Raw genomic sequence first — 16,185 nt, forward strand, 5'->3', positions numbered from 1 at the left:
TCTAAATCAGTAAAATAATAAGACATCTTTAAAAATTGTATCCATAGATCAGAGATTTTTAACTCAGTTACAGGGTCCTTTCAAAGTTGTGAGGTTGGAGACATTAATTTTGCCCCTTCTGGGCAGAAAACAGTGTTCCCATTTCCTTCCAAATCAGCTCTGTTGTGTACATTCCCATGGGACCAAGAGGAAGGGTTCCTGGGAATTGCTGGCATTCCCACTTTTATTTTGTGTGAGACTCCAGATGAAAATGTGTTGAAAACAGTGTAAATCCTGAATTCCCCAAGGCAGAGAATTGTGATATACTCAAGTCCTGTGTCAGTCCACTGTGTAGCAGCGTGCCAATGACTCTTCCATTAGTTATCACTTGGGTACCTGTTTCTCAGCTTCATCTCACTAGTGGAGTAATAATTGATGTCAGGTTCCTTTATTTTAATCAATTATTTTATTCTATTTCCATTGCAACTACTACCTCTTCCACGAGGCTCCTCACAAGCTCTGCATGTTGCTATCTGCAGTTTTAGTGAATCAGATCTCAGTGTTTCTGATCAGGGTCCAGCTGGAACCACACATCTTTGTTTCATGTATTTAATATACTCAAAATGCACTAAATGACAGTTTATAATATCATTATCAACAGTTAAAGACATTATAACTTCAAGAAATGAAAAGAAAGTGCAGCCATATGTGGAAATGCTTTATTTTGTGCACTTTTAACCCTCACAATAGCTCAGCTGCAAAAATGGGGATAGCAATGAGAGGCGGGGAGAAAATCATATGTCTGCAAAATCATTTTTCAGCTTTCCGTCCACTGCTGTCATGAAAGAGCACTGAGCTATTTGGATGGTAAATAACAACCGAGGACTAATTTATTTTTCTTCATAAAATTATTTCTAGAATTGGATTCAAATGTGTTCCTTATTACACGGTTTGATAATTCAGTGATGCTTTCCCCCCATAACATACGAGCTGATTTAAACCTTCACTCCAAACAGCCTCGGGCTTATTAAGAACAGTGTGGACTGAGTATGGATTAGGTTTAAAAGTAATAAAAAAGTAGACCTGTTGGTTAGGTGAAAAATTCACTATCAGATTCCTGAGTGCAGCTTTCTTTTCATGTGCAAACTGCATTAAATGAGGCATTTAATTCAACAAATCCATAGTTCTGATCCACCAGAAATAGAGACTGGGTTAGTTCAATTTGTAACAAACGATCTCCATATGATCAAAGTCCTGAGAGCTGATTCCAACATACTGCTTAAATTAGTCTAACACCAAAGTGTTTGGCTCTGGGACAATATTTGGAATGTCTTACCAGAAGAAAAATTCCTCTGCACACATGGTTCCAATATCTGGGAATGCCAACCTTGCTTTTTAATGGGCTGACAGGGAGCCTCCGTGCTAACTTTCTGACTCCAAAAAGTTCTTGTGCTGTCACCCGCAAACCAGCTTGGATAATTTTTCCTTGGCTTCCTTATTAAAGCCTGAATGAAGGGATTGTGTGGCTTTCTTAATGTCACTTGGTCTGCTTGCCATAAATTCAAGCACTCATGATGAAAGCTCCACTTATATTTTGCTGGGAAATGGAATCAAGGAGAATGCACCCTCGCTCACAATAAATAACTAAAGTTGAGTTATTAAGTGTATTTCATATACCAGTGCCTTATTACATCAGCAGTTTAGATAATGGCTTCTTAAAAATACTCCTCCGCTGAAATGTATGACGAGCGAGTTGCACATAGGATCCCTATGCATGAAACCCAACCAGCCAACTAGAGCAATAACTTAGGACTGTATTAACAAATATCAAATATTTACATTTTTACATGCTGCTGTCTGTTTAGATTAAGCAACCATAGCAATAACAGCAGTCAGCAGCAAGGGCTGTATTTGCTCGATCCCTGCCAGGGAATTCTCAGCTGGGATTGTTTGTTTGCTTTGTGCAGTGAAGACTCGAGCTGTTTACACTGTAGCTCCAGTTTTAGAGAGTGCTAATTATGCTCCACTGCTGAACCCTTCTCCTTCTCATGATCTGCTGTTCTGCAAAAATACTTTACATTGGTCTCAAGGAAAGCAATCTGACTCATGGCAGGCAACAAAGGGTGCCCCAGTGCCTTACAACTTTTTTTTTAATGTGGTAAGAGCAGCTAAATTGAAGTTCATGCCTTTAACTCTACTGTTAACTTTTTTTTTTTGAAAGTACGGACAACACTTTCAAAATCCTTGGCTGAATTTCCTCTCACAATTTTACTGCTTTTTATGGAACTTCTTAATGTGAAATGGGCAGATATAATTCAGCTAGAGGGGTGCGTAGCATCTATCTCTCTCTTTACATATATTAAGTATGCATATTATTTCACAACCTTTTCCCCAATTATTGTATGTGCAGTGGGATGTAATAAATTGATGCTCACCCAGGAACAGGCAGACCTGACAGTGAGTAAACGTCCCAATGTTATTGTTATAACTTTGCAGTTCCTTCCTGATTAGTTAAAATACCTGTTTCATGGCTATGAGACTATTTTTAAATCTGTGTTAAGTATTGCTCGATACTTTATGGGTGAAGGAGGCAGGATGAAGGATGAAAGGTTGGCATTCAGAAACTCAGCAAAACTACTGTTTTCATGGTAACTATGCTGAACAGGTGGCTAAGTAAGCCAATTAAACAGACTTTAAGAACAAATTATGATAGTAATTCATTGTCTGGGAACATTGAAATGCACTGTGTGGAATCTGTTCCCCAGAGCTGCCTGAATAATGAAAACCTATTTTATTGTTTTCCTACCATCAAGAAATGTTCAAAGGATCTCACTTTTTTCTTTTTTCTTTTCTTTTTTTTTTTAATTTTTTATTTTTTTAAAATCTTAAGCGTGGGAAATTTTCCAGAATTTTTTTTAAAAGGGTGTGATCCAATTAAAAAGTTGAAATTATTAACATACAAGAGCATTTCAAACGAAACAAGAGTTTGCTAATAAAATCTTATAACTGTTTCAGAAAAGAATTCTTTTATTGTAAGTTGAAAACCTTCAATAGCTTCATAGACAAGAATGAACAAGAGCTCGAAGTCCTTCCGACAGAAATATTTTGATCAAAAACGTGCTTGGCAGAGGCCAGCAAAGAAAGTGTGAAACATGAGAGGAACCAATTATAGGCTTTTTGGCTTCAGTAGAGAGCTCTGGAGATGTAGGGGCTTCACTCCAGTTTTGGGGAATGATTGTCCAAGGATGTAGAGGACAATGCTCCAAACCATCTGCATGAGCTGATTCAGCCCTCTCAGCATCAACTCTCACCTCGTTGGCATAGCTTTAAAGTTCACACAGGTCCTGACAACTTTGGGGCTGTAACTAGTAGTCTCCAGTGCAGATCATCTCCTCTGCATGGTCTTGCCCAGTGATATGCTGGAGTTGGTTAAAAAACACACCAAAAAACACTATATATACACGCACATATATATTATAATACATATATATATATTTATATTAAGAGGATGGTAATAGTATATTTCTAATTTTTGTTTCTTTTTCTTTTTAGATCTGAGACAGAAAAGGGTTCTCCAGAATGATTTCAGGCCATTGTATAGCAACAGCTCCAAGTGGCCACATAGGGCTGCATTTGAACCGCTGACCTAGGAACAAAATAAATTACGTGTAGGCTGAGGTATGGAGATGGTGAGTGACAGAAGAATAGTGCTCAGAAATGGTGTTCAAGAGATTCTGTATTCATTTAAGCAGTGTAACTCTTTAGCCAATTTATTCATTTGACAAGTCCCTTTCTAACCATCCTAATTCACCATTTAGCCTAAGATGGCCTTCATTAGTTTATTAGATATTCATCGAAAGAGATTTTAGCATAAATACAGTTCCAGAGAGGATTACTGCCCAGGGAATCTATTCTTTTAACCTACTTATTCGGCTATCAAGTATTTGTTGAAAAGGACTCGTATTTGCTTAGTCTCTTAATGAAGTCTAGAAAAGCTTTTCTGCAAAGGGAATATTGTTTTGTCAAAATTAGCTTACTTAAATAGCTTTCAAAGCAGTTGAAGAACAAAGATTTCAAAGCCACAGCTCCAGCCTAATATTTACTTTTTACACTGTACAGTAGTTTAGACTTGCCAGAAAAAGTGCACTTGTGCTTTTTTTGTTTTGTTTTGTTTAAATTTCTCTGCTTCTAATTGTGAGATATATATGTCATTTCTACGGGTATGGAACTAATTGAGGAATATGTCCTGCCCTTGTTGAGGTGAACAGGGCAGATAAATAAAAACTCCATTGGACATAAATCTCCTCCACTAACATCAAAGAAACAGGATCCTGCTAAGTGTATTTGTATAATGCAGTAATTTATGCAAAAAGCAGCTTTTGTCAGCAATGCAACAAAGCAGCTTTGATAAATGTCCCCTAATTTATTGTCATGTATCTCAAATCAAAGTAAAACATTTACAGCCTGCATACTGAAGGAACCCAGGCCCAGGGTACTTAAAGGGTTTCTCTCCCTTTCCATCTCCCCCCTTTTTAAAAAAAAAAAGTACAAAAAGCTAAGTTGGTCAAAAGGTTAAAAAGGATCTGTTTTGAATGCTAAGTACTTTATACAAATTATAGGCAAAAAATAATAATGAATCTACTTAAAGAATGACAGAAAAGCCTGTACAAATTCAGATTAAAAAATCCGCTTAGCTTTTCTCTTATGGGTGGTGTCTGACGAATCATAATGTGGATGCTAATTATGTTTTACAGCGACAATTCCAGTTTCTCATGTCTTAAAGGAATAAAACGGTGACTGCAGACAGTGGCTGTTTGCAGTCAGGTCTTCTCTTCCCGTCTCACCTATGGATTGTCCTGAGCAGCCGTCTTTCAGATGGCACATTCTGGAAATCAGACAAAGTGTAAATTGTTGGGAAGAACTTTTATTACTGACTTCAGGCAGGAAAGTCACACCTTGGAAGAGGACAAGGCCAACACCACCAGGAGCTCCATTCTTACTACAGAGCTGATGGTACTTCCATGGTGCAGAAGGACGTTGACTTTTCTTCCTACTTCCTGGGATAATTATTAGACTGACTGGTGTGACATAGCCAAGCAGACTGCTTGGTCTTTCAATGCACAAAAGTTGTACAAAAGACATTTTATTAAAAAATAAAAAGAAGATATCATGAATGGGTATGGCACTAGTACAGGTTGTCCAGAGAAGTTGTGGCTGCCCCATCCCTGGAAGTGTTCAAGATCAGATCAGATGGAGCTCTGAGTAATCTGGTCTAGTGGAAAATATCCCTGCCCAAGGCAGGGTGGTTAAAACTAAGTGATCTTTAAGGTCCCTTCCAACCCAAGCCGTTCTATGACTCCCTGGCTGTTAAGGCTTGACATGACGGTGTTGATGGCATTGGCAGCACACCCTGGCACGGGCAAGCATGTGGGAGCCACTGTCATCCGTTCACCCTGTCACCCCGCTGGAAGTTCCCCCAGGAGCATGTCTCCAGACAGACACTTGGCCTCCAGCTGAGCACTGAGGTCTGCAGGGCCCTCTCTGAGGAGATTAGAAGAGAAAAATCAGCATCAAATGTGCTACTCGCCCCACAGGGCTGCTGCTGGGGCTGGAGGGAATGCTAGACCAGGGAAGGACTAAAATCAGCGGGCTGGAGGGACACCATCCATGCCTATTGATCAGATGGTAAATGAAAAGTACATGAGTTTTTCAGTCACCCACAATGTCTTTCAGTTAAAAAGACCAAATGTGATATGGCTCCTCCTCAGACCCCTTTGATATTTAGGGGGGGCAATAAATTAAGTTCTGTTTCAGCAGAGATCTAGCACGGCTCCACATGTCAGTTTGCTTCAGAAGTAGGCAGCATTTCTATGTTTTTTACTTGGAAAGCTCTGTTTATAATAAAACAAACATACAGCTTCAGGAGTACAATATCCTTTGAGAGGAGTTGTTTCAAAGTGTTTTACAACCCATCTGGTACACTGACTCTAACCATTAGGCATGTTCTTTGGAGAAAATGCCTTATTCACACAGATAGTATGGTTCTGTTATTGCAAACCAGAAGAATGAAACTTTGCAAAGCCAGGCCTGCTGCACCATAAAACAGAGACATGGAGTTCGCTGAGAAAGTGAAAAGGAGCAGTTGTCAAAAAAAAAAACAAACCAAACCTTTCATTTTCTTTCATTTTCTTTGTATAAAAGTTCTGCCTGCTGGGAATAAGTCTGCCTCTCCCAGCACCAGCGTGCCTCTTGGAAGAGCATAAGTCATCTGTACTATGGAGCAATTCACTATAATTTCTTATGCATGTCTCTCTTTGTTGCTGTTGTCATTAACACACATTAGGGTCATAAGTTAAAATATAATGATTTAAGTTAATATCCTAATTGCTAAGTTTATAATTAAAATTTTTTACAAATATTTTGCAGCTACAGTCAATGAAATGAGAGCTGCTTATGTCCAAACCATCAAAAAAATTGCTTAGCAAAGCTAATCACAAGGAACAGTCCATTTGTATGTGTAAGGCTCAAGGAGCTGTGTCCAAGAAAAGGTTATTTTTCACAAAAAAGAGCAACCTCTCCTCCCAAAACACACAATCCCATGGCAGACTCCATCATCATAGTGCCAAGCAGAATGTGGCACAACAGTGGCAGGACCAAAGCAACAGCCCAAGTGGGTATATGATGTATGTAAGTATGCATATGTGTGTACACATACATATATGTGTGCATAGTAAATCCTGTCTCTATACGTATATTTATGCACATAGACACATGCACCCCATATGTACACATGCCATATGGATGTCATCTGTGTGTGTGTGTGTGTATATATATATGTAGAAGTATATGTGTATATTTACATACATGTATATATTTATTTATACATTCACACACACACACATATGTATAAAAGTGCACATATGTATACACATATGTCACAGGTAGCTGTGAAGCATCTCTACCAAGGCTAAGTTATAAAATCTGTCTGCCTCACTGGGTGCCCCTTGGGCTGTGCAGTGGTAGGAGGGGAGCTGTGAGCAGAGACCAGTGGGTGCTAGGGATGGAGCCGTGGTCACACTGGAGGAACCCACACTCAGAGGACGAAACCATTGTGAGGATGAGAGAGTAAGATTTCTCAAAGGGGAGTATCACCAGCGGCGCTGCAGGCAGCTGAGCGGGGCCTCATCGGGTAGCAGGGACCACTGAGTTCACTGAGCCTGACCTGTTGGGAAGGGGCTCCCAAGCCTCCCACTGGGGATGCCAGACAAATCCCTGTGCTTCATGGGATGTATCACATTTCAGATACCACTAATTAATCTAATGCGTGAAAAATCATGTAAACCCAGTGCTTGACAAACACACACAAACAGTGAAAGGTTTTGAGGGACGTGACCTAAATGCTGATGTTCTGTGGGCAGAGGGAGACTAAACACAAAAAAAGCAAACCATTAAATAGATCTTTTTTGTTCAAGTTACAAATAGAAATGAGAACAATACACTTGAAGATCATGAAAAAAATCCATGGCCATTTTAATTTATGAAGAGTCAGAAAGGGAAGAGGTCTCTCCCACTGGTCAGGCATGCGGGTGACATGGTAGAGGGACCTTGGTGCTGCTGGAGAGCCGCCAGCAGAGCCATACCATCACTTCAGGCCTTCACGTGACACAAAGAATTGGCTACACAAGCATCAGAAGCATCACAGACGAGGGAAAGGCTGAAGATCAAGGCAAACCTTGAAGGTCACACACCATAGGTGACTTTCCTAACCTCAGCTCCATCGCTCAGCTCTTCTGGTACCAGCAGGAAACAGAAGCAGAAGGAGGATGGGTGAACATAAAGAGTAAAATGAGAAATGTACCCATGGGAGAGCTGAGAGTTATGGCGAGACCCAGCACTCGATTTATCAGCATCTGGTAATTTATCTGATCACCTTACGCTTCTCACCATCCATGATGTAATTTAAGATGCTCAGCTCCTGCCCTGTGCATGCACACCCTGCAGCCCCCAGTGAGTTCTGCATAGGAGATCTGATGGGGCTGCTTGGTTATAACATCTGGCCAGGGTTCATATAAATTAGTGAGGTCAAAGGAAAGCCCTTAAGGTTAAATTTAAAATGGAGTTAGGAAGAAAAGAGACATGGTCAGCAGAGCTCTTCAGCAGGTATTTCATGTTAAAAATACATTATCCTACAGATATTGGTGGACTGCTCAGGTGCTGGTGTGCTCTCCAGTGTGGAGGTGAGTGGTGGCAAGGGCTTGGCGTTCTGCAACAAGGGGCACTTACACTCTCTTGGCAATGTATGCTGCCTCTTGCTTTCAAAATAGGCTTCTTTGTATTGCTTGTTACAGCAATAAACTTTGCATTTCTGAGCAGAGCACCTGATTGCTGCACTTCTGTGTCACTGCACCAGAGTCCCCAGCCACAGCCACATCCTGCCCTGAGGTCTGCAGACCTGTCTGTGTGTGCTCGCTTGTGCTTCATCTTCAGGAGGGGATGATGCTGGGGTGCTGTCAGAAGCTTCTATGGTTTGAATTTTGAATGGAAAAGGGGGTCTAACACTATGAGCTCATGAAAGCAGAAGTCTTCCTTTAATACACTTTAACTTTTTGAGTAAGTGAAACCAAGAAACCTTCCCCTGTCCTGTGTTTCTTTTTCACACCAATAGAAGGTTTCCCGAGCCAGTTAGCAATCACTCACATTCTCCTTCTCCTTAGTACACCAAGAAAAAAGTAAATTACAATTTTTACATTGCTTGCTAACATTACAGGGAGGCAGGTGTGTTTTGCACAGTTCAATTTGCAGCAAATCTTGAAATATAAATCTATATATTAACCAGATAAGTTGCAGGCTATCCATTCAGCAGGAAAGGCCTCCCCAAGGTGTACTGGTGGTACAGCCTGCAAGGGCACCCAGGTGAGAGAGGGAACAGTGGGTGCTGTGGGCAGGCAGCTGCCTGCACCCTGCCTGCATCCTGCCTGCACCACCCACACCTGGCCAGGGCCGCTTAAAAAAACATCAGTGGTTTGTATTGACTGGAGCTTGTGAAGAAATTTTCCCAATACTTTCAAAGCAGAGGCAGCTGTGAGTAGCTGTTAAATAGACACAAACAAGAGCTCGGTCCAAAATATGAGTGTTCAACATAGTGCTTTATATATAAGTTGTGCTATGAGACCGCAAAAATGAAGAAACCAAAACATATTAATTATTTGAAATAGAAACACTCCTGTTTTGAAGGCAGGCACCCTTTTTAGATGTCTTTTTAAGTGTCACATTGATTTTTTAAATCTCTGAAGTCCCTTTATCTCAGTGCACTTATTTTATGAGAGTTACATTTTGACACATGGTTTTGGTTTATCATGTAATGCTTCAATAAGTAAATGCAAATTACCAATAATGATCTTTTTAATTTGAAACATAACTTGACCAAAAACAAACTTTTCAAGCAAATAAATTGAAAGCGATTTTTTTTTAAGTTTATCTTATTTCACAGATTAGCTTCAGTGTCTAACACACACATTTCAAAGAAGTTCACATTTAATGCGAGTAGGACAAATAAAAAAAAATCCAACAAAATCAGCGTCCCCCACATCCCCCCAGTCTTGGAATGTGTCATTAAAACCTCATGGATTTTAAATTCTTGCTCTTATACAGAAAATTACATTAACAGATTTTGACCTGGAGACTAAGCCAAGCTACATGTGTTAAAGGCCCAGCATCTCTGCTCTGATCCACAGGGCTGTTCCTGCATACTTACTAAATAAATGCAGCCTACTGATGTAATGCCATCCTGCATGTGTCTCGTATTAATGGTATTTTCCTAATAGTAATAGCATTAAAAGCCTGCCTACTTTGCTATTGAGTTACCCTATTTAGGATAATTTGAGCAGAAAGACTGTGCTTGAGCATGTGAACAAGCATATAATTTTATAACACTTAACTTAAAATATCGAAATCAAAGCAAGCGGCCAGTTTGATTCCAGAACCAGTATTTTTCCATTAAAAAAAAAAATCGGTTGTGTTTCTTGAATAATTTATTGTCTGTATTTTTGTTGTATTTTCCACGTGGAATTGATGAAGAAAAAGTACTTTTTTTTCTAAAGAAAGTTTGGAAGAGTGAAAATTCACACATGGAAAACAAATGAGCATCGGGAAACGCTCCTCGTAGCTAATGGCTACTTGGTATGTCGCCAGAATTCATACAGATCCTTAAAATCAAGTAAATTATGCCCGCAGTGATAGCTCCCTTTTGCTGGAGTCCCACAACAACCACCAAATGGTGGAGCGAAGCTGAACTGCCAAGTTTCATTTTTCACCTCCCGATTCCTTTCAATTAAGTAGATTCGTTTGCTGCAGAAGGGCCTATGCATATTTTATAGCCCCGACCCCTCTCTCAGGTGCGCTCACAGCGCCCCGGCTGCACCCTGCCAGTGCCCGGGCACGGTGTCCCTGTGCCATCCTCGCTCCCAGTCCCGTCCTGCCCGCACGGGCAGCGGCTCCCCAAGGTAGGGATTATCCATACCACTGTGCTGAGTCAAAAAAGAAAGGAATGGCAGAGGTGAAAGCAATCAAGCATGTGCATCTTCTTCAAACAGCCTGCTAAAGGAAAATGGAGAGAATACGGGCTTTCAAAGGAATATATAAAAAAGAAGCACTACTCCCCTGCTCTGTTCTTGTGATAAGAGATCACACACTTCAAATGCCTTATTGAACTCAAGGTTAAGGAACCTGCACTCATCACACAGCAGATTAAATAACTAGTGAATTATGTGCTAAAAAAATTAGGATGGATTACACAAATATCTGTTAAGGCTATGATAAATATTTATAAACAATCTTCCTTGCAGAACATGTCTCTGTCATTCAATTCACTGCAATGAAAAACCTGGAACAATGGAACTAATGACTACATTGTTCCAAAGTTAAGTAGTATATCTAATAAGGAAAATAATCAAATGAGCCAAATTCTTTATGAATACAACAGTGAAGCAATTAAAATAAATGTGATTTTCCAGATCAAAACTTCTGGCTGTTAATTGCTATATGGCACCTATCCTAGTCATATGAGTTTCCCTTGCAGCTGTTTTTATTTCATGATACATTTTGAAATCCCAGGAGCCTAGTCCTGGGATCTGCCGTACAGACAGTTAGCCTGAAAACCAGGATGCTTATCAAGTGTTTATAATCTGGGTAGATGAACTCTCAAGACAGACCTCTGAGAACAAGCACTTTCTTGCCATTTGCATTTTGTTTGCAATGTGTTTCCAATGAAGATAATTTATTGATGCATACTTCTGGGGCTGGAGCACAGGGTTTGCTGCCATATGCAGGCAAGCTCAGAAGGACGAGGCCTGGGGAGCAGGAGCTGTTCCTGCCTCCCCAGCACTTGGGGCTGAGGCCACAGCAGGCGACACGGCGTGGGGGCTATGACACACTTAATACAGACATAATTCTGTGTGTTTCTTATCTTCCATGACCTCTAACTCTCTGTATCTGATGGCTTCTCTTGGGTTTTATTTTTTTTTTGCAATTTCTGGCATTTATGGGTGTCCAAGTTGAGGAGCAATGGGGCAGGAGGGCTGTGGCCTCTGCAGGGGCAACGAGCCTATTTAATGCACAACACATTAGCCCCTGAGCTAAAAGTGCACACTGGAAACCTGGCATATTCCAGCCAAAAGCCAAAGCTGTGTTTTGGTATCTGTGGGTTATTAATGAGATTAAAGAACTCAGTTACAGGGAATGACAAATGCAGTTTGTCCAACATTAAGCAGATATTGGCATCCTTAGGTGCAACTCAGGAGTCAGTGAACTCAGCTATTGAACAAGCTAAAGCCATGAGCAATATGATATTGATTAGACAATGGGTATTGTATTTACCCACATAGTTTTATTGGGTGAGGCTCCATGCAATGTGTTTTTATTTGGGAAACTTAAGGAAGATAATTAAAAATGTTGTAAGGAGAGCCTAGAAGCCTTCTTTTTAGTGCTTTTCTTTTTAAAGGCTACAGATGTCTTGTCTTCTTCCTTTAAGACTGCATATGCTCCCTTCCCACCTTCCAAAAGATCAAGGGTAATAATAATAACAATAATAATATGGTATCCTGGAATTTTTCTACATGCCTCAAGAGAACTTTAATATTTTCCAGGAACTGTTTTCTGACAACAGCCGCCTCTTCTACTTTCCTTCTGCTCTGCTTGCATTTCCAGTGCTGCTGGGGCTAAGTTAAAGTGGTGTCTTTGAATGTGGGGCCTTTGCTGTAGAAAACACTTCTTTTCTTAACCAAAACCATGCCGTGTTCAGCCATCCTGCACTGTCAGTAATTTCCCCTGTTCTGTGCCCTCCATGCAATTCCTGCTTTCCCCTTGCCATTGCCAAGCAGTGCTAATGCCAGGATTCAGTTTTGCTTTCCAGATAATAGGAGGTGGTGAAAACTTGAGCTTTAGCTCAGATTAGCCTCACTTCAAACTGTGGTGCTAGGCAGTGCCTGTGATGCCAGTGTGGGTCCAAGAGTTTCCTGTGTGGATTTTGGGCCATGCTGCTACTCTCACAGCCTGCCCAGACTGGCAGGGCAATAGCCAGGGCTCTCCCATCTCTGGGGGAAAAGCTTAGGTCAGGAACCCAGGTTGCCTCAAAACCAAACTAAAACACTTCTTTGGTAGAGGCTGATGGAGTGCTTCAGTTATTAGTTTTTACATTCTTACTTCTGTATCTCAACTGGAAGAGCTCACCCACTGCCATAGCCACGATCCTCTGGGAGAATGGAAGGCAGAGATGTAGCATCCCTGGAGAAAAGTTCCTCTTTTGCTCTTTTTCCCATAATTTGCATACCCTTTCTCTGTGGGCTTTTCTTTATCTTTCTTTTTTTTTTCTTTTAATCCCACAGCACTATCATGTTTGCCAGCCCCAACATCACGTTCCTCTCTTTCATCAGAAGACTGACTCATAGCATCTTTCAATTTGGACTCGCTTTTTTTTCCTGTGGGACTTTGGCCCAAACAACACAACACACAAAGCATCTGCCCAGACTTGACACACAGCGAGGCATCGCCCAGCATGGGGGTGAACCAGGACCTATATTTTCACCATCAACTTTGCCCCAGGGAATTTTACTGTACTGAGACTATTGTACCTGAGCTTAGGTGTGACAGTTTAGCATTTCCCCTCCCTCCATGGGTGACTGCTGCTCTCTTACTCTCCAGTCTTCTGGGCATGGGACTGTTAATTCTTTTTCTCCAGCCTGATCCATGCCCAATGTTCTGGCACTGCTGCCAGCTCTGGTTCCCATTTGTTTTTCACATCTACTGCTGCTCCTTCTGCTCCTGAACCTGATGCTTTCTGGCTCCAGGCTCTGCAAGGACAGGCATGGGGCAGGATGTGTGGAGTGCCTGGAGGAGTGGGTGAGTGGCTTCTGGACTCACACTCAGAGAGGCCTCTCCATCTGCACCACAGCACGGGAATACAAAATGGCACCAAGTCGTACTTCTCATTAAATGTGGGCAAACTTGGCTAGACAACAAGTGCAAAAGCTCATCTTTCTTCAGCTGCTTGTAATTCATGCTTGAGCAAGAGCATTATTTGGGGCTTAAGTCAGATTCCTCTAAGTAGGTCACAATTCTTCTTCTAGACACAAATTCTTGCCTCTGACTTCTCAGGATCATGGATTCTCAGTCTCTCCTGATTTGTGTAACACCTCAGGTGCCCTCTTATCAGATTTATCAGCTCATCAAATGAATCCACAAAACAGTTACTAACTTGCTGCCTGATAGGGTTCAGACTTGGAAAAGTTCCTCTGCTTTGGTTGGCAGCCATTTCTCTGGCTGATTTGCATGGCTGATTTTTCCCATTTTAGTGATGCTTCTCTGTTAGCTCTGTAGCCAGGTAAAAGGATGCAACCTGCATCTCCTATGGTTAGTGTATCAATGAGAGGACAAGAGGCTGCAGAGATGGCCAGGAAACTCCAGTCCATATGGGGCTTGCTTTCTGAAACAGATGCAGTGCAGTCCATGCTATAAAACAGAATTAATTTTAGTGGTACAGAGATTGATTCCCCAAATCACGACAGCATGTGTTAGATATTAGTCCTATTCTTCTGTACAGCACTATGAAGGGTTCACACACACACAGTGATACAATGAGGGAGATAAAATAATGCAATGAGATATAGAGTAGAAGATACTACAGCACAATACAATATAACACAAAACAAGGATGGCATATTGTGTGCAAGGACTATCAGGGTATAGACTTAGGACATTTCTGCAGGACAGTTTTGAGTCTACACCAGTTCACCCTCCTGTTGAAAATCACAGTGATTTGCCTGTTTCGAGCCAAAAGAAAGAAAGAGAGGGGAAGAGAGAAGTTTTAGCCCCTTCAATGGAGGGGTGAATATCAATTATCAACTTTTAAAATACTGGTAGGATGTATGAACCATTTGGACACTGTATGTCTCACTAGAAAGATGTGGAGACTTACAGGTAAATATGGTTTTTACCAAAGTTGTCTATTAGGGGAGACTATCCATAGGGTTGGAGAGCTATCATTAGAAGACAGATGTTTGACACTTCTCTGCATCCCAGTCCCAGGTGGTTTTTATTCCTCGATTGCCACCTTGGTGTGCAGTGGTAAAATGCTGGCACTGGATCACAGCTTGTTTCTGTGGTCACCTTTGTATTCCTGAAATGTGTTGCCATTTTACAATGGAATACAGGATGCCCACTGGCTTTTATGTGTTATTTTTTGTTTCTTTGAAGTTATTTTTCACTTCCTCTTCTAAAAACAAACAAAATGTTAAATGTCTAATTGAATAGACTGTTGGAAAAGCCGAATAGGAAGGTTGAGCACATGAACTTCTGTGAAGTAAATACCTTTGTTTCCAAACAGTCTACTGATAGCAAATATTTATTGACATTTTCCTTCCACAGGGGCGTTAACAATTATAATTTGCTAGTACGTACATTGTGACTACTTTCAGATTTTGAACAGAACATCTGTTGGTCAAAGATGAAAAAAACCCTTGAAATAAAAATCTATTTTTCCAAGGTTATGAATCTAACAGCATCACAAATTATCACTACGAAAACATTTCAAAAGCCTGAACTTGCACTTATGGAAAAAGGAACACAGATAGAGGAAACAGATAAATATGCGTTGTGTTAGTAGGCTTTGTTTTCTGAAATGATATATTGTTCCGGAGAAGCAGTTAACAAACAAATTACTGTCTGTGTCCAATACAGCCAGATCTTTGGTTCCACGGAACAGATGTTGAGGTGAAGCAGATTAAAGCTTAATTCACAATAGGGCTGTACCACAGGAAAGGTGCCCTAAGTTTATCTATTGTTAAATAATATAATTTATCGTCTTAGAGGGCTACGGAGCAATTTCTTTTCCTTTTCTACTTTTTGAACAAAGATTTATAACATAGATAATCCCCAATTTTAGATATTTGCTGCAGGTTATATTTGAAAGAATTTCCCAAAAGACTGATAACCCTCTTTTTTTTTTTCCCTTAACCACAGTCGAACCAGTGAACTAATATGATGCCTGCTTCAAATAAATGTATTTGCTGCCTCTGTGCATGATAAGTTTTCATTTAGTCTATGATCAGCTGACAGTATGCAAGTTTGCAGATACCAGTAATTGAATACAGATAACCTTGGTTGTTGACCTATGCAGAGCCATGACAGTCTAGTTTCCATTGTTTCTGTTTTTGCTAGTTGACACAAAACTGATGTGGGCTGAATTTATATATTAGCCCTCCATTATAGTGGGAATTGCTTATCGTTATGGATGGATATTGCAAGAAGTTTCTATTTATTTAACCTAATAAGAAGGCAAAAAGGAACTTGATTGGGCCAACTCAGGAACAGATTTAACTCTTAGCAACCTGGCTAGTTTCTGCACAGATAGCAGGGCATGGGAAGGGCATCTGCCTTAATTCTATTTTTTACAAACAAATTTTATTTTTGGTTGGAGGGATTATTTTTTTTCTAGCAAACAGTGCCGTGAAATATTGAGGAGCTGTTTGAAATTGAGGGTTGCAAAGGAGCCAAGAAGTGCGGGGTGTCCAAATCCTCTTGGCTTCTGACAGCAGTAGACGGCTAATTCTCTTAGACTTTGTTGAGCGCCCAGTCTGAAAAGACTGAAAGGTATAGTTTGCCAAGGGATGAAGAGGACAATGGCAGCCCAGGTCCCATGAGAGCTGCCTGCTG

General features: G+C 40.7%; 1 long non-coding RNA gene across 1 annotated transcript in view; it reads right to left on the reverse strand.

The window, feature by feature from the left end:
- Positions 1-2,879: 2,879 nt before the first annotated feature.
- Positions 2,880-16,185, reverse strand: part of LOC135422155 (uncharacterized) — a 36,765-nt gene continuing 23,459 nt past the window's right edge. The window contains exon 7 of the long non-coding RNA XR_010434349.1: positions 2,880-14,746. This is a non-coding gene — a long non-coding RNA (uncharacterized LOC135422155). The remainder of the gene's footprint in view (positions 14,747-16,185) is intronic.

The sequence above is a fragment of the Pseudopipra pipra genome, chromosome 14, assembly GCF_036250125.1.
Source record: "Pseudopipra pipra isolate bDixPip1 chromosome 14, bDixPip1.hap1, whole genome shotgun sequence".
Classification (NCBI taxonomy): Eukaryota; Metazoa; Chordata; class Aves; order Passeriformes; family Pipridae; genus Pseudopipra; species Pseudopipra pipra.